At 41.4% G+C, this 19,653-nt stretch overlaps 1 pseudogene; it reads right to left on the reverse strand.

Moving 5' to 3' along the window:
• The window catches only part of LOC111144396, a 42,138-nt pseudogene that overhangs the window by 6,487 nt on the left and 15,998 nt on the right, over positions 1 to 19,653 (reverse strand).

The raw sequence follows: 19,653 nt of genomic DNA on the forward strand, positions 1-19,653 counted from the left end.
ACTCTTTCTTCCCATAAGTCTGCTTTTATTGTTGCCAACAGCTTCTGTGCCAAGGGGACGATATATTGGAGGTAAAGGATGTCCTCTCGGGGCAGGAGGTCATCCAGGAAGTGGTCACCAATGTGGGGGAATAGCCACTCACATGCCTCCTGAACACTTCTTCCTCCTGCAGATGCCAAGGGTTTTTGGCATCTGGAACTCTGGTCAGGGCCCGAACCAAGGAGGAGGCAACTCTCCTGATGTTAAACCATCCATCCAGCGCTGTCAAATTTGCACTTAATTTAAAGCCTTGAGAAACTGGATCTCAATCCAGAGCTGTAAAGAATTAACTTCTGCATCTACCTACTAATCAGCAGAGACTGACATAATCTTCACCGAGAGGTAGGGTTTCTCCATGGGTGATGATGGCTGTTCTAGCCTCTTCTCTCAGTCTCTTAACTCCCACTTTCATGACTATATTACAGCAACTGTAGAAACACTTTTAAAAATTATAAAAAGTGAAGAATTAAGCCACTGAACACTTAGCAACACTATAGTTAAAAAAGGGGCAGTTACCCTTTCTCCTCTGTAACTACCTTGTGTAGAAGGAGGGGTAATGCTACTTAAAAAGCACACATACCTCTTATACCAAATTATTTATACAGAAATTATTAAAGCATGGCAAGTCTCTATTGTTTTACATAACTAATTTTGAGACCAAAGAAGCAAAATATGGTCTAGAGAGCATTGGGGTTTTAATTATGTGTCTGCTGTTGAAGAGCTTGGGGATGCTGAATATATTGTTGAGCTTTTCTGACTTTCATTACTTCAATTTTAAAATTAGACCATGAGAGGTGATAGAGTGAGACCCATCCAGACTGAATAGTTCATACAAATCAATGACAAAATCTGGACTGATTATGGGTAGCCACCTGAAAGTATAGGACAATGAATAGAATCAGGAGATGGATGACTAGTGCATATTTAGAACAGAGAGGTGAAGATAAGTTCCTTTTAAAGGGCATGCATCACTGAGCTAAGTGAAGTTGACATTGTTGTAAGTTGGCAAGAGAACTAGTAGGTGGTATGTATGTGGTCAGATGTACAGTGGTCTTGGGGAACTGATGCTGGAGAATCCAAGAGTGCTGGAGGGACTGCTGAAGTCCTATAAGTGAAAGATACAGAGTGAGGATGCCCATATCACTGATCACAGATAAATGCATGCGTGAAAGACAAAAGCAGGCCAACTGAGGGCAGATCTAAATTGGGACTGGAGCTGCCACCCAGCTTTTCAGCCCAAGTCAAGCCAGGGTCATTACTTGTTACAACAAAAGACAGTGTGTATAAGGGGAAAAAATAGCAGAAGACAGGATCCTCATGATTTACCATTCACAATGTCTGAGATAGAATCTAAAATTGTATGGCATACAAAGAAATAAGAAAATATAGTGTATTTTCCATAGATAATAAAATGTGCCAAAACTCAGCACAAAATAACCCAGATATTGAAACTAGGATATTAAAAAATGATATTAAAGAAGTCATTATAGTTACACTAAATGAAGTAAAACAGAATGTGCTTTCAATGAAGATATAAGAAATCTCAGCAGAGTAATAGAACTGAAAACTTGTAGCATTTGAATTTTTTAGAAAAACATACAAGAGGTGGACTTAACAGCAAAAGGGAGATGACGGAGAAAAGAATAAATGAACTTGAGAGCAGATCAAATAGGTGGATAGAAATTTTCAAAAGTAAGCAATAGGGGGTGCCTGGGTGGCTCAGCGGGTTAAGCCGCTGCCTTCGGCTCAGGTCATGATCCCAGGGTCCTGGGATCGAGTCCCGCATCGGGCTCCTTCCTCAGTGGGGAGCCTGCTTCTCTCTGCTTCTCTCTCTGCCACTCTGCCTGCTTGTGCTCTCTCTCTCTCTCTCTGACAAATAAATAAATAAAATCTTTAAAAAAAAAAAAGTAAGCAATAGGAAGAAAAATAAAGATTTAAATATATATATAAATGTAACACTGGGGACCTGTTAGCTTATATGAAGTGGTCAAATATACATATAGATAGAATTACCAGGCAGAAGAAAAAATGGATTGGAAAAGACTTTGGAAGAAGTAGTAGCCAAAATTTTCCCTAATCTGATGAAATACAGAAATCCACAAATACAATAGCCTCCACAATAGATGTACCTTCTCTTCTGTCAAAAATCTGGGTTATAAACTATATCCAAACACCATGAACAAACCAGGGATCACACTATTCCCATCTGGGCCTCATCCTTGGGAAGACAGATGGCCAGTGCACCCTGCTCTGGGGTACCGCCCTCTGGAAGCCCAATAAGAAGCTCAAGTAACTGCTTCTTGGCAGACTACAGACTCAAGTTTTGGTTAGGTTCCATGAGTCTGTCAAAAACTATGCACATCCTCTCAGCTACCCTGTTGCAAATGTCTGAAATGATATCTCTTAGGGATAAAAGAGCCCCAAATGCTGAACTCATCTCTTTAGGCTTCCAGAACATCACTCCACAGCTCTCCACTGTCAAGTACTTTCCAGATGCCCTTTCTTTACATATTTCTTGCATGTTTTCTTTTATATCTTTCATAATTTTAAATGTACCAATTCATTATAGCTTTCAATTTTTCTATTATCTAATATGCTAAATGTCACAGTTTTGTTTCAGATAGATTTTCTTTCTTTCTTTCTTTTCTTTCTTCCTTCCTTCCTTTCTTTCTTTCTTTCTTTCTTTCTTTCTTTCTTTCTTTCTTTCTTTCTTTCTTTCTTCTTTTATCCCCCAACATAGTTGTTGTCAGTAGGGAAATCATCCAAGTACCATTAGATGGTCAGTTGGGTCCTGAATAGCAGTCTAAATTTGATCCTTATTTCTATGATCCTCCAGAATAGTACTTGGGCATTAGAAATACCCACCATCTTGGGACGCCTGGGTGGCTCAGTGGGTTAAGCCTCTGCCTTCAGCTCAGGTCATGATCTCAGGGTCCTGGGATCGAGCCCTGCATCGGGCTCTCTGCTCAGCAGTAAGCCTGCTTCCCCCTCTCTCTGCCTGCCTCTCTGCCTACTTGTGATCTCTCTCTCTCTGTGTGTCAAATAAATAAATAAAATCTTAAAAAAAAAAAAAAGAAATACCTACCATCTTTACACCCCATATAAGCACGTTTATACCGCACTATCTGAAAAAAAAGTCTCCTCATTTTTACTCTTATTATAATTTTCTTTACATTTGTGTTTATTTAAACAGTGAATAATTATTTGTATTTCCTAAAATTTAATATTTTAATTAATGAATTATTAATTTAAAAATCATTTTCTTCTTACTAGGCAACATGTTCTCATGCAACTTCATTCTTGAATTGTTCTTTCAAAAGTTATAAATTAAAAACTATAAATTGTCTTTCTTAATTTTGTCTGAAAATATTTGTAATATTTTGGATTTTGAATAATTACATATTGGATCATGGTTGGGAATTATATTCTCCTAGTATACTGCAGATGCGCTAAATTGTTAAATGGCTTACTAATCCTCTATTATTTATGTGAAACCTTTGCCAGTCAAGATCAGCTTCATTTAGATACTCTGTCTTCTTCTCTGGTTGTCTTGTAACTTCTTCACCCTCCTCCCCCCCTGGGTTTATGTGTCTTTTAATTTTAATGTGTCTGGAATGTTTTTTAAATTTATTTCTCTTGCTTGAAACATAATGTGGTTTGTGTCATCATTACTTCATTTATGCTGTCTCTCATTCATGCTTTCTATGGTTCGTTTATCTTGAAGTGTCCTTGCATCTTGAGACCCTGATGCTTCTGGCTCCTGTCCCTGTCAACATCCTACCAGGAGGCCTAGGAGTCACCTTGCAAATTTACTGCTCTTGTTTTAAGTCCCCTCTCCACAAAAGCCACTAGGAAATTCCTCTTTTGTTTTTGTTATACCTTTGTTTTTTAGTGTGCTCCCTGCCTCCCACCATATTTCTAGATCTTGAAGTAGGAGAATCTCTTTATTTCTTAGTCTAGATATTTCTGAAATTAGAAAATAGAAACTGTTTTATTTTTCATTAAAAGGAAAAAAGATGGTAAAGATGTGGATGCCTGGAGCGTTCGTGTCTTCTTTGACGGATAAGTACTATTATTCATCAATCAGAATTAGATAGCTCGATAAATGGAATGACTGTTAAGTTGACAGCTATATTATTGGGTGGCCGGGAACATGGCATGAGGACTAGATTGGACACATCAAGCAGAATGTGTAACATGATGAATTGTACTGAGGTGGGAAATGAGGCAATTTTGCAAGGAAAGATGGACAGGTGTTTCATTATCGTGGGCCGGGGTTTATAATCAGTTTATGCATGATGCATTAGGCAATGCTGCTGTAACACAAACGGCCCTGAAATCTAAGCGTCAGTGATGTAAATAACAGGTTACCTCATAGCAAGTTTTATTTCAGTAATATACTTCTGAATGACCGCCGTCTACGTGGTTAATGAGAGGCAGTCTCTTTCCATGTGCCACTCTAGTGTCTTAAATACATTGCCTCTAAGGTCTCCAAAAAAGTTTAAGAGAGAAACTAAAGAACATGTTTTCTGTTTTTATAAAGCCCAAGTCCAGAAAGTGCATCTATCTTATATCTCTTTGCTCAGAATTCACTTACTTCCATGATCCCAACCTAGCTATAAGGAAAGCTGGAAATTTCTGTGCATCCAGGATGAAGAAAACACATGGAGAATATTTAGCACTGTGTCAGCCAAAGCAGTGGCAAGAAACTCTCTGGAAATGGAATGGGTGTAGAGAAAATCCAGTCTCCGGTGGGTCTCAGGCAGGATACACTTAGGAAGGAGTGTATATGAAGGTTCAGAATCTGAAAATCTATGTTTGTAATATTATCTTGGAAACTTCATATCGATTTTGCAATGTTGATTTAGATCAGAGCTGGACATATATTATCCTACAGGCCAGATCTCACTGGCAGATCATCATAGTATGATCCTTCTGCGAAACTTCCTTTCACATATTTAAAGAGATAAGATATGTTAAAGAAATAATATGCAAACCAAAACACCTGAATTATTTACTATCTGGGCCTTTATACAAAAATGACTGATAAGGCCAAGCACCCTCTGGTTACAAAATCCTGAATTTTTTAAAATAGACAAGTCTGAAGATTATATAGACATACTTAGAATAGGAATGTTGAAAAATTATTATCCTATATGAATGGATCCGGCTTAGAGAGTAGAGGAAAAGTAAGGGAGAACCACAGCACTGATGTTCACCAATGTTCATGAAGGAGGAAGCCGAGGGTCTGACGAAGGTGACAAGGGTAATGGTGTCATCAGAGATCCCATGGAAGAGAAGAGAAACAGAAGATACCAACAGAGAAGACATGTGTCATCAAAGCCATGAGCTGGCTCAGCTCAGCACCTTGCATTTCCTTCCTGCCAAGAAGACTAGTGTGGCTTCACATTTGCAGTGATAAATCAAATATACCCAAAGAACAAAATAAGTAAGAATCTTTATGGCTTATTTATTGTCCTATCCCTAGCACTGCACCCAACTCTTGTGAAGCACAAAAGAAAAACTGTGTTGGCTGAGTATATAGATGAATGACCTGTAGTCAATTAATATCAAGGTATTGTTTTTCGATAAAAAAACAATTTGTTCATGTTCCTATTTGATGTTTAGCAAAATAAGTGACATTTACAATGCTCAATAACTCTTAGTCCTTGTAAGCCAACAGTAGTGGGTTTTCTATCTTTATTGATTTCCTCATTTACATTTCGTATGCAAGGACCATGGGGGTTGAGTGGAGATGTATCTACGACTGTTGTTATTGGAATTGTCATCTTGGCTGTTTGTATGCCCTACAGATCTGGTAATTCTCTGGGAAGGAAGTTCTTGGCAAATCCATGGTTTTGGATCCTTGTTGACTTCAGTCTCTCTGGTATACAGAGTTACTTAAGAATCTGTCCTATTTAGTTTGATTTATTAAACCACATCGAGATACCACCTTACTCCAGTTAGAACGGCTGAAATGAACAAGACAGGAAACAACAAATGTTGGAGAGGATGTGGAGAAAGGGGAACTCTCTTACACTGTTGGTGGGAATGCAAGTTGGTGCAGCCACTTTGGAAAACAGTGTGGAGCTTCTTTAACAAATTAAAAATAGAGCTACCCCATGACCCTGCAATTGCACTACTGAGTATTTACCACAAAGATACAGATGAAGTGAAAAGAAGGGCCATCTCTACCCTAGTGTTCATAGCAGCAATGGCCATAATAGCCAAAATGTGGAAAGAGCCAAAATGCCCTTCAAGAGATGAATGTTTATAGCAGCAATGGCCACAGTCGCCAAACTGTGGAAGGAGCCGAGATGCCCTTCAACGGATGAATGGATAAGGAAGATGTGGTCCATATACACTATGGAGTATTATGCCTCCATCAGAAAGGATGAATACCCAACTTTTGTAGCAACATGGACGGGACTGGAGGAGATTATGCTGAGTGAAATAAGTCAAGCAGAGAGAGTCAATTATCATATGGTTTCACTTACTTGTGGAGCATAAGGAATAACACGGAGGACACTGGGAGATGGAGAGGAGAAGGCAGTTGGGGGAAATCGGAGCGGGAGATCAACCATGAGAGACTGTGGACTCAGAAACAAACTGAGAGTTTTGGAAGAGAGGGGGTGGGGGGTTGGGTGAGCCTGGTGGTGGGTATAATGGAGGGTACGTATTGCATGGAGCACTGGGTGTGGTGCATAAACAATGAATTCTGGTACACTGAAAAGAAATAAAATAAAATAAAATGGAAAAAAAAAACACAACTGTGCCTAACATCGAGTATAGGGACCTGTACAATTTAGCAAAATATACATGTTTAATGACCTAAAATACTGAAATATAAAATTGTAATTAATCCACCTTATATAAATCACAATTGACAATCAAAATGTCATATTTGCCACTTAAGGCTGAAATTGTGATTTTACCATCCGTTCCTTGCCAAAGATGTTAAACATGGCTAAAATTGTTTTTTTTCTCTTGACATATTAGGCTCAAATATTCCACTCACATCAACTTGCCAAATATTCATGCTTTTAAAAAATACTTTACACTTGAACTTAGTGGAAGATGGTAGATAATTAAAAGACACTTTAACATTCCAGAGCACATCATAGGAATCTTTCATTTCACCCCTCCAGTCAGTTTAAAGTTCAAAATTTAGTGTCTGCCGACTGACCCAGAGTTGGGAGAGATACGGGAACTCATAGTTGTTACATTGTAACACAATAGCGACACACACTAACCGAAGAGTTCAGTGATTTGTTCTGTGCAGGGGGCAGCAACCCTAACAGTATAGCTGTGCTGCCATCACCACAGACCCTAAGAAAATTTGGTCAAATCTGTGTCACGGGCCCCTTACCACACATACTCTCAGCTCTCCAGACTCAAGGAACCACACACGGGCTAGCTCTGGACCACGTGGTTGATTTCATTTGAATAAAGTTAGCAGACAAGCCTTTTGCTGATATTCCAACTCAAGAACTACAACGAGGAGGAGCTGGAAGCAGCTCTTTCACGAATGCCTTTGCTATAGATTAGAAATGTTGGATGCTTGTTAAAAACTTCAGAAAAACCCACATTCTCCAGTGGAATTAGAGAAGATTTTCTGAGTTAATTTCTTCTTATTACAGTTACCACAAGCAGCATATAAAGTAGACATGCAGGTACCAAAAATGCAATCTGTCCTCGAGGCACTATGCCTTGAAACTTTAAAGGGATGGCTTTGAGCAGAGTAAAGAATTCCGACTCTGTGGAAAGTAGTGAATAATGCCACGGAATCTGTAAATAACTCTCTCCCATAACTATGGTTTTGCTTAAAAGTAGGCAAATTGCATTCCACATTTTTTTCCTAAATGGATGGAAAGTATAACTAAACTTATGTAGTTTTAACAAATAACATCCCCTGTGACTAAGATACGTGCCATTTTGAGCATCTCAGCGTGGGCTGACAGTGAAATTTTAAGAGACAAGACTCCCTAACGTATAAACAGTGGTGTGACTTTTTTTAATGAGCTTGTCATGGCAAATCTATCTGTTGTAGGATAATGTCGGATGATTGGGAAGCTAAGACCAAAATGCACAAAGACTGCGTTGCAACTTTCTCAAAAGTATTATTTGGAAATAACATTGTATAAAAAACCAGTAACTTCCAGCCTTACTGAATAGATGTGTCAGTCACAGTGAGAGCTGCTGAGGGCTGGGTCCACTCTGAGTCCTGAGGGGTTGGGAGGGCACCACCCCACCTCGAGGTAGAGGCCTGTGGTGAAAAGCATCGTCAAGGGAATTTACTAAGGTCAGTGTGTCCCAGGGCAGCATGGAAAGGGACCCTGAAAGCATGCCACTTAATTACCTTCTGTCTTGTTATGAGGAAAGGACACACCTTTAGCTTATCCTGCATTTAACGCAGAACGCGGTGTGCAAAAGGCCTGCTGACTCTGGTTCAGTCTGCAGTATGGGCTCCCTGACCACAGAAGCTGACATATCACATTCCTGTGGCTCTTTTCCCAAAGCTGTGAGAGAAAGGCAGAGTCTGGTGTCTCCCATGGGGAATCTCTAGCCAGGGGACCAGTTGCAATGCTTGCTCACTCTGTGTCCTTGGTCAAATCCCTCAACTTGGCCCACCTGTAGAATGGGAGTAAGGGTCGTGCCTACCTCCCGGGCTTGTTGGAGAAGTCTATTAAGGTAATTTATGTAACTCCACAGTTAGAGCAGAGCCTGATAGATAGCATAGGCTCCTCAGCCCATATGTGTTTGCCAAAGAAACTGAAGAGGCACCATGAGAAGTCACTGGGATTTTTCTCTGTTAAACACCCCCTGGGATATATACCTTATCCCTTGTCAATACCGGATAGAAAGATCTCTCAGGACCAAGGAGCAACAGGACCAGATGTCCACGACGAGACCGAGGTTTGTCGTCTGTCTTTGGACTGCTCATTCTGACAGTGTCTTTCCCAGCATAATCCTCTTCTGGCTCACCGAAGATGAAGATGCACCAAATGCTATGTTTATGTATCTAATTCCACTGTAAAGAGAAGCAACAATGTTATTAGTATGAGACAGAGTTAAATTATATACTAAGTTCATGCAACAGGACATGAGACGTATGTATATAAAAAGAAACTGTTCCCCCAGCTGCAGGAAAAGCCCTCCATGCTGTTCAATCCTGAATGGCTCATGGATGACTCCTGTGTTCCCATTCTTCTGATGTGTTCCTTGTGTTGCCTCGTACTTGGAGAGTGGAAATGTGGACGTGGAACTTGAAGGCTGATGTGGAAGCATCTGGAGAAGAACAGGAAAGCAGAAGGCATCCTCTTGCCCACATTGACCTGAAAATGGGGCTGGGAGTGGGAGACAGGTACAGAGGAGATGGGGCACACGGGCTCTGGCAGTGATGGCAAGGACAGGGTGTACTCTCTACTCTGATGTATTCTGATCTAGTCTAGTCTAAGTCATACCTTAGAATGAGGGTCACAAGCCACTAAATTAATTTCAAAACCCATGATGGGTCATCATGTTCAGTTTGAAAGCATGAATCTTGAGTACGTTGGTCACCTGTCACCTCATTCTGCACAGTCTTGCATTTCCCCGCTAGCTAGGGTTTACCTACGACAAATGCACCAAACCATTACGCCGTGAGATTGAATACTTCTTCCTCCAATGACCCGTCTGGCCCCAATCAGTAAGAACTTTCCTAATCTTCTGCTTCAGTGGAAGTATAATCCTCTGATTGGTCAGTCACAATTTTCTATGTGGGGAACTCTGCTTGTTTCCATCTGAAACTATGTTCATGCAGATTCTCTGAAGCCTGGACGCATGGCCCCATGTGAACGCCAGATTAATTTCCCCTTTTAAAGCAATAATGGTGGTCGCTAAAGCAGATGTTACTTCATGAGCTCTTCCCGTCTTTCTTCCCATATCAGTTGTACGTTTTTAGCCTCTCATGATTCTATCCCTTTGTGGCTTCAACTCCCGCTTGTGAAATGAACGAATGCAGTGCATTTTAGAAAGACGGATATAAAGATTTATGAGTTAAAATATGTAAAACACAGAAAGGGGATGTTTAGGAAATCATAAGAACTATGTAAGTGTTAAGCTTTGTTGTTAGATGTTAGGTTTTGTTATTAGGAGAGCAGAACGGGCCATCCTAATTAGGCCTCTCTGGCATGAGGATTATGTTTCCCAACAGCTGACATAGTCGAAACTCAGAGGTCAGCTGAAGCCTTGGGAGGAGGGATCTTCCCTGGGCTCTCCTGCTCCCTCCTTCCTCCCCATCCCCCACCACCTCTTCCTCCCCTGCAGCCCTGGCCTTGAACCCGCCTTGGTCACAGATCTCCCTCCACCACCAGGAGCATTGGTCGCGTGTCTGTTTTCTGCGGCTTCATCTACTCCTTAAACATGCACAGGTTACACTGGAAAAGTCCTTGAGCCCCTCGAGACGGTCTCTTCATCAGAGACCTACAGGCCCCACTGATGGGAAGCTGTTTTCCCACAGAAGTGGCCACCACCCTGGGGCTTGGGTCACAGCTGACAGTCTTCTTCCCAGAGGAGCACCCTCCTGGGTTCCCTCTGTTCTGCCTTCTCTGCCCAAGAGGGTTGACACTGAACCCAAGTGCTGATTTAGGCTCTGTTGGTGTAAGGGAGGAAACGGCTGTGAAGAGCTGGTTCAGCAGGAACGCCTGAGAAGCTTCCCGACTCTTCCTCCTCACCTCTGTCCTTCCCATCACAGCTCTTCTCCAGATTGCACTGTTTCCCCTGAAAATAGATTCCTGCTGGCATCCTCCTGTCCTCTCATGTCCCCTCCCTCCATTTTGGTCCCTCGCACCTGTTGGAGTTGAGTCCCTCCGTCACTCGTAAGGTGGAATTCGCCCTTTCTCTCAGGTCTTGCTCTTGGTTCCCCAACTACCATCTTTGCTTCAAAACACAGATCCCTCCCAGTGACCCCAGGCTGAGAGGCAGGGTGTGGGGCAGGTGGAGAGGGCAGGACGTGGGGAGCAAAGGAAGGAAGTGAAGTCTTTGCCAACGTGTCCCCATCACAGAACACAGACGGACAAGGAGACTCCACTTAGAGACATGTAACTGCTGTGACAACCTGGTCAGACACAGATCTCGAACCAGGACACCTTTAAACCCGGCAATCCAAAGACTGGGTAGCTTTCTGCACATCTATCTCCTTGCTCTCCATCCTCAGTACTGCCTTTGTCAGCCTTGGGGTCTGGACTGGGGAGAAAGCCATCCACCCACACTTCCTCAGCTTGTTTTCACCAGTTCTTCCTCTCAGAAAGTGACTGTGGCGCTAAGTGCTAATTCTGAATGCCTAAGGAAGCATTTCTGAACGCGAACCAAACGACGCTGCCCAGGGGCTCAGCTTGTAGCTGGTGAAACCCGGCAGTTTGTAATCATGTGAGGTCACAGGAGGGGTGTGGCCGGGTCTCACAGGTGCTGCATATTCCCTGTGTCTGTATGTGTGAGTATAACATGCTGCTTGTGCTCCCCACTTCTCGACACACCTTCCTGCAACTGCCAGAAAGTTACTGTAATCAATTTTCAAATCTAAATGGTGCTCCCCAGTCGTCCAGGGCACAGTCTACTCAGTCAAGTTGGTCACAGTCTGTGTACTGAAACCATTGCCCCGTCCCGGCATAGCACTGGTGCTACGCACGATGGCAAAACAGTCCATTTTGTTGCCCAATTTGGTGGCCGTGTGTACCTCACTTTGTCTAGGATTCCGCATAGATTCACATATGTTTTATCAGAAGCTTATACTGTTATTGAAACCTGGGGTAGACTTCTGCCATTCTTCTGCTTTTGTTACAGTGTCAATAGTCTAACAGGGTATTTCTGCGTGATGGGACGGCCCTTGTGAGAGACACCTGGAGAATAATCAAAACTGGGAGCTGAGCATGGTGCACCAGCCAGCAACAGGGAACATCCTGGAAGAGAAGATGAGAGCTCAGTATTCCTAATTCACGGCACATCCAGCCTGACGTACTTGGGTTCTTAATATCATTTTACGGGGGAAAAAACAAGAGGAAAAAAAGAAAACCCCTTTTGAGAATTTAAATTTCACAGAGTGTGTATAGTCCTTTCATTTTTGTCATTTAAAAGAAGGCGTCAGGGTGCTTGGATGGCTTAGTAGATTAGGCGTCTGCCTTTGGCTCTGGTCATGATCGCCGGGGTCCTGGGATCGGGTCCCGCATCAGGCTCCTTGCTCAGTGGGGAGCCTGCTTTCCCTCTCCTACTCTCCCTGCTTGAGCTCTCTCTCTCTCTCTCCTTCCGTTAAATAGATAAATAAAATATTTAAAAAACATTATGCTGAGTGAAATAAGTCAGACAAAAACAAATACTGTACATCCTCATTTGTATATGGAATCAAATTTTTTTAAAAAAAAGGAAAGAAAAAACCTCAACAGACTCACAGAAAAAGACAGGAGATTTGTGGTTATCAGAGGGAAATTCAGGAAGATGGTCAAAACACAGAGACGTCCAGCTGTAAGACAGAGTCCTGGGACGAAGCAGGACGAGACGGCAGTGGGGGGCACGTAGGAAAGGAAGTGAGAGAGCATGTCCTTAGTGCTCTCATCCCAAGGAGAAATTTTTTTTCCTCTTCTTTTTATTTCTATGAGCTGATGGACGCTGCTAAAGTTCGTGTGGTGATCATTTCACAACATACAGAAACCTACCTTCTTGCTTTATCCATCTTAACCATATACAGGAATGGAGGTCAATCATTTCTCAATAAAACTGGGAAAAGTAAACAGATTAATGATGGCATTGTTATTCAGTTTGAAAAGGAAACCGAGGCCTATGGAGCTTAAGTGATTTTATCAAACTATATACAGGAAATGAAGCCAGTGACAAGCCCCAGCTCTGTGCTCCCCACTCTAGCTCCAGTGCTCTAGGCTGTAGCAAGCTCCAATCCCTGGTGTAGATGGGAAACTGAGGCACGGGCAGTTGACAACTGTGGCCCAACAGCTAACAGTCCTAGGGCTGTTAAGTAGAAGAGGGAGGAGTGAGCCCAAGCTGCTGTGTCCACTCTTCTGTTTCAGTTGCTTATGGTTAAATAATGACTCTCGGCCCCTTGTAAGTCTACCTTCCCGCACGTGGCCGGCTGCTATGAAACCGACCGCTCTATTTGGTTCCTCAGATTTCTGTATGTATTTAATCTTATTTTATTTTATTTTATTTTTTAAAAAGATTTTATTTATTTATTTGACAGACAGAGATCACAAGTAGGCAGAGAAGCAGGCAGAGAGAGAGAAAGGGAAGCAGGCTCCCCGAATCGAGCAGAGAGTCCGATTCGGGGCTCGATCACAGGACCCTGAGATCATGACCTGAGCCAAAGGCAGATGCTTAACCCACTGAGCCACCCAGGTGCCCTTCTATATGTATTTTAGAAAAAACTCCTCCAAGTCCATAACTCTCCCATCACAAATTGGATTTGGATTGATTTAATGTAATAATTGTGTTAGAAAGTCTATCATACTGGTTTTGAACTTCTCATTTATTAATATTGATTTATACATCTTTAGAATATATTTTTAGAATTTTCTCCATAAAGGTCCTAGCACCGTCTGATTTATTTCTGAGCTTTTATTACTGTGTTGCTAATATCGACTCTTTCTTTTTTCCTGTGGTATTTTCAATTTTGTTATCGTTGGTGTGAAATGCTGTGTCTTCACTTAATGTACTCTTACTGAATAAACAAAGTGCAAGCAGTGTCTGTGACAAAGAACCAAATTACCACCATCAAAGTAAACTCTTCCAGAAGGACATTTCCTTTGTCATCCCAAATGAGATGGCACTACCTTGTCCAGGAAGTCATTTCGAGGTACCAGATGCCACTCTCACCTTCTCACAGTGGGGAGGTCCTACCTCCATCGGGTGGGTCCCGGTGGAAATGACAGCTTTGTGAACCCTCTGGTTCCCAGTCAGATGGACATGCACACTTCTCATCTCCACTTGCTCAGGTCTGAGTCTTTCCGGGACTCCCACAGACACCCCAACCTCGTCGCATGATGCCTCCATAAATAACTCTTCTGTTCATGACACTGTATTTTCATCTTGATTTAATTTGTAGGATCTTATAAAGACTTTGCCCCTGGTAAGTGGCTCTCTTCAGTAGGGCCCCTCTGGTTCCTTTCTCTACGTGGTGCTTGCACATGCCCATTGACACTAATTATGGTTCCAGCTTTTGGAAGTACTCCTCAGTTTTCAGAGCTATGAGCAACACTTAGTTCCTCAGATACACGATTTCCAGCTAAAACTGGTAGTGTATCTTTCTCCTGGTTAAAGGTTACACTGGATGAACATGTACCATGTAAAAGAAAACAAGAAGCATATACATCTACAGGAAACGCACATCTGCAGGTCTGCTGTCATCTACCAGCAGAACAGGAATACAAACCTTCTGATACGGAGATTTTCTTATATTTACTGTATATGCAATTGTATCTTTTTGTAAATAATAGTAACATTGCCCTTTCCTTGTTACTCTTTAAGCCCTTCCCCACTCCCTATAATGCACTAATAAGGACTTCTCATTCCATGCTGAGGCGGTATGGTGACAGTGACCTCCTGGTTCCTTCCTAAATTTAATATTTTTGTTGATTTCCTCTACCAGGTTGAGAAGTTTCATTTGCATTCTTAGTCTGATTTTTTTTTTTTTGTCATGACCGCCTACAGGTTATTACTGAATGTTATTTTGCTTTTAGAGAAATGATCATATGGCTATTATCACTCAATAAATTATGTAGTGAATTATGTTGACAGGTCCTCTGATGCTGAATCATTCCTGCATCCTTGATATAAACTCTGCTTGTTCATAGTGTATTTTCACATCACTACTGAATTCACATCACATATACTCTATTCGAGCATACATCCTTTACCAAAATTGACTATAATTTCCTTTACTGTTTTTTTTTGCGTGTCCAATTTTGCTATCAAGATTATAATTATCTCAAAAATGATTAGATAAGATTTCCATTTTATTTTTTTATTTGGAAAACCAGCCTGTTTAAAGAAGAAACAGAAACCTCACAAAACACCATAAAAATACTCTGTCTCTGTCCTTCTTGTTTTCTGTCACTCTGCATTTTTCAAGGAATACTGCCCTTTGGTTATCAGTCAGACTTCATCCTAACACGTGTGAAGGGATTTTGCAGACATAATCAGAGGCCTGAATCAGTTGGCCCTAATGAATGGAGATTACTCAGGTGGTCCCGACCTATTCAAGGAAGCCCTTTATAAACAGGGCATTTCCTCAAGCTAATGGAGGAAGGTGAAGGGAGAAAGACTTGAGGTGTGTGGGACACTCAATTTGCCCTTTGGGTTGATGATGGAGAGAGCCTGTGACAAGGAAGGTGGGCTGCCCCTGGGAGCCCAGAGAGACCCAGCTGGCAGCCAGCAAGGAATGGCGACCTCAGACCCACAAGCAGAAGAACTGGTTTCTCCTTCAGTCCGAAGGAGCAAGGACAGTCATCCTTTGCCACATCTTCCAGGTGAGGGCCCAGCCAGGCTCATACCTTGAGCTGGGCTGGTGGCACTCTCCACGCAGAAGTCTCCTGAGGCTTCTGAGCTAGAAGGCTATGAGCTAATAAGCGGGCATTGTTTTAGCTGCTAATTCTACGATAATTTTGCTCTTGGTAATATAAAACTCCAGGCAGTGACAGGCGAATGTGGGTGTTTGAGGCTTTAACCCCCTTTATATGTGATTGAATTATGAGTTTATTTAGGTATTAGATATGTTACTGAATCCAAATAATTACATTTTATAGATGATTGCCTTTGCAATTTCTGTTTACATAGATATATAATATATCAGATTGTAAATAAATGTGAGAATATACATAAGGTAGTCAGTATTCTAGAGAAGTATAATTATCCAGATTGATTCAAGAAGATTCCTATAAAATAGAAATAAACTAATAATCATTAAATAAAATATAATGTAATCAGCACACACAAATTTTTTAAAAGTTATTACCTCTTTATCTATTTCCTGGGATTTAACAAAAACGTGGAGGATGGAGCCACGTTTGTCACCACTGCCAGAGAGGGAGGTCACAGAGAGGTGGCAAGGAGGCAGAGCTCAACCCTGAGGTCCCAGAGCAGAGTCAGAGTCATCGGTCTGAAGTCCTGCTCGGCAGACACACACGGCTGGCTGGATGGAAGCAGAAACAGTTACAGGTGTGTGTGTGTGTGTGTGTGTGTGTGTGTGTGTGTGTATACACAGGGAATATATACATGAGAATATATGTTATGTGTCACAAATTACATACGTAGGGGCCTGGGTGGTTTGGTCATTAAGGGTCTGCCTTTGGCTCAGGTCATGATCTCAGGATCTTGGGATCGAGCTCCACGTTCGGCTCCCTGCTCAGTGGGAAACCTGCTTCTCCCTCTCACACTCCCCCTGCTTGTGTTCCTTCTCTTGCTATCAGATAAATAAAATCTTTAAAAAAAAAAACAAATTATGTACGTCTCTATAAGTGTAGGTATGTGTGTATGCATGAGATGGAATGCATGCTGCTTTGGATACATAGACTGACCTAAGGCAAGACAGGTCTGGAAGAAGGACCATGACCTGGATCCTGGTCCCTGATTCCAGAGAGGGAGCCAGGCCTCTTGAAGAAAGGCACTAGTGTGGGGAAAATGAAAGATAAACACAGAGCATCTTGCAGGATCAGAACAGACATGAGTGCTCCAGAAACAAAAGGATGGAGGACATGTGTCAAAGGGACCCTAGAGCCAACCTGAGAGACCTCCTGGTGACAAAGGATGGAGCCATTTGCACAGTAACAGTAACATCATATCCTATTAAAGACCAAGATAGAAACTAAATAGACATGAATTCACATGATTAAAATATATCAATACGTGGAAAGGAAAAGGTAAAATCTGCCTCACTGAATAATTCAAAATAGGATGTGTGGATACTGCCTCTGTCCGCAAGGGTGGGCAGCCTGTCAGGAGCAGTCATAAGTGAGCAGCGGGCAGACGCTATGTGGCCAACGGCAAAGGTCAATGTCAGAGGAACTACCATGTGACTCTCCCACATCCAGATGTGACAGGACGACAAGGGCATTTCACATCTATGGGAGTCTTTCAAAAAATAAAAAAAACAACCTGTAATTTCAGTCTAATCATGAAAAAAAAAAATCAGACAAACCCAAAATTGAGGGATTCTACAAAACACCCAACCAGTCAGTACTCCTTAAAACTCTCAAGGGCGTGATACAAGAGGAGGAACCAAGAATCTCCTTCTGGAGAACATCAAGAAGGCATGAAGACTGGATGTAATATGTAACATGGTATCCCAGATGGTTCTGGGTGGAAAAGGACATTAATGGAAAAAGAAGAATTTGGGGAACTCTGTAATTTAGTTAATAATAAAAAAAATCATTACTCGTGGTTAGTTCACTTTAGAGATGGGCGTGTGTTGGTGTGGCCATGGGGTCTATGACAGAGCACGTCCGATGATTCGCATGTTGTTACAGTCACAACTTCCTTTGTTCTTTTATAGCCTCCTGTCGTTCCCACTACTTTCATTCTAATACAGTCTTATTTCAGTTTGTCCAGCTTCAAAGACTGACAGTCTTCTCCTATCTTTTGTTTATGGTGCCGATTTGTCAACACAATTGTCCTTACACTCCCTCTACTGCCATCTACTATGATGCTCAACGCTCATCTTTATCACAAATTTGCACGTGGAATCAGCTGAGCACTTCATCTTATCCCATGGTAAGGACGAGGTGAATTCAAGAATAGGGTGAGGATAAAGAGGGGCTATGCATAGATTTTGGGCACATTAGTTGGTTAAAGATGACTTCATTTAAAATTAACAGATTGTTTTAGTCTCACTACGTTGACATTAATGAAACTATTATCGGACTCCCAAAAAGATATGCCACGTTATTTTATAATTCATTAAATATCCAGACATATTCAGACATATTGGGGGAGAAAGCTGATTTCACATTTGGGGGAGGAAATGCACAAGATGAGTCTAGAACATCTTATCAGGAGGGAAGGAAGCTATCAAAGAAAGCACAGACTTATCAAAAAGATTTAGGAAGACACTATCTGGGACTCACAGTTATTACAGAAGGGAGCATTGGAGAACCAATAAGGATTGATCATAACATCAAAATACTGACACACATTAAATATGTTTAAATCATAGGCTTATGTTCATTCTCCCAAAAAAAGAAAGGGAGGAAGACCGTGATTTATTTCCTCTGGATGACAGTAGGAATCTTATTTATTCTTCCTTTTTTCTTCCTTTTAAAGATTTATTTGTTTATTCATGAGAAAGAGAGAGAGAGAGGCAAAGGCGGAGGGAGAAGCAGACTCCCTGTGGAGCAGGAAGCCGGATGTGAGACTCAATCCCAGGACCCTGGAATCATGACCTGAGATGAAGGCAGATGCTTAACTGACTTAGCCACCCAGGTGCCCTATTTTATCATATCTATTATTTCTTAAATATTACATAGAAAAACACCAAATATTTATCATAATTTCCTGGTACATAGGGAGGCTCAGTTTAACCAAATGATGGGATTAGTATCCCAGGGCTGCTGTAACAATGGGTCACAAACTAGATTTCTTAAAATGACACAAATGTATTGTCTCATAGTTCAAAGTGAAGAAGTTCAAAACCAAGGTGTCTGTTGGCTGGGTGTGTTATCTCTGAAGACACAGGCAGAAGATCCTTCCTTGCCTCTTTGACCCTCCGGTGGCTATAGGCAGCCCTCAGCTAATGGCCACATCACTCAGTCTCTGCCTCAGTGTTCCCATGGCCCTTCCCCACTTCTCACTCTGAGTTTCCTCTGTGTGCCTCTTACAAAGTCACTTGTCATTGGATGTAAGTTTCACTCAGATAATCCAAGACGGTGTCATCTCAAGATCTTTAACCCAACCTCATTTTCAAGACCTTTTTTCCCCAATAAGGTGAAATTCACAGTTTCTAGGGGTCAAGACATGGGCTCACATTTTGGCGGGGGACAGGGTTTAACCTGCTAAAGATGGGAAGGAGTTTCTCCAGAGAAATTTCAGCTGAGAAATTTTTTAAAAGAAATTATAAATTAGAATATTACTATTTTATATTTTATAACACTATAAGGGATCTAGGTAATATAAACGACTGATAAAACTCAAAATAAGACAACCAGATAGCATGAGAACTCTGAGGTCCCACCACCTATGAAATATTCATGCCAAAATAATGGAATTCATCAGGCTTCCAGATTTAGCTAATATTTTAGAGGAAATGAGGATGGAGAAGTAGAGTCAACAGCACCAATGGAATCCAATCTACAAGTCTAGACTAAAAGATATTTTCTGAAATTAAAGTGCCAAGAAAGTAACTGACCTATACGTTAAAAGGGAAATATCAATGGTTATGAAGCATGTATCTGATTTTGCCCTAGACAGAAGTAAGTCCACCCTTAGAAAATTATGATGCAATAGAGATATTGGAAAATCAATTGGATATTTAATGATAATAAGGAGATATAATTATATTTAAATGGAATTATATTTCTGTGTTTGTCTTTAATATGATTTTTATATTTTAGACATGCCTAGTGAATTTCATGTAGATGAAAT

Source organism: Enhydra lutris, unplaced genomic scaffold (assembly GCF_002288905.1).
Source record: "Enhydra lutris kenyoni isolate GAN:26980312 unplaced genomic scaffold, ASM228890v2 scaffoldscaffold11, whole genome shotgun sequence".
In the NCBI taxonomy this organism is placed as follows: domain Eukaryota; kingdom Metazoa; phylum Chordata; class Mammalia; order Carnivora; family Mustelidae; genus Enhydra; species Enhydra lutris.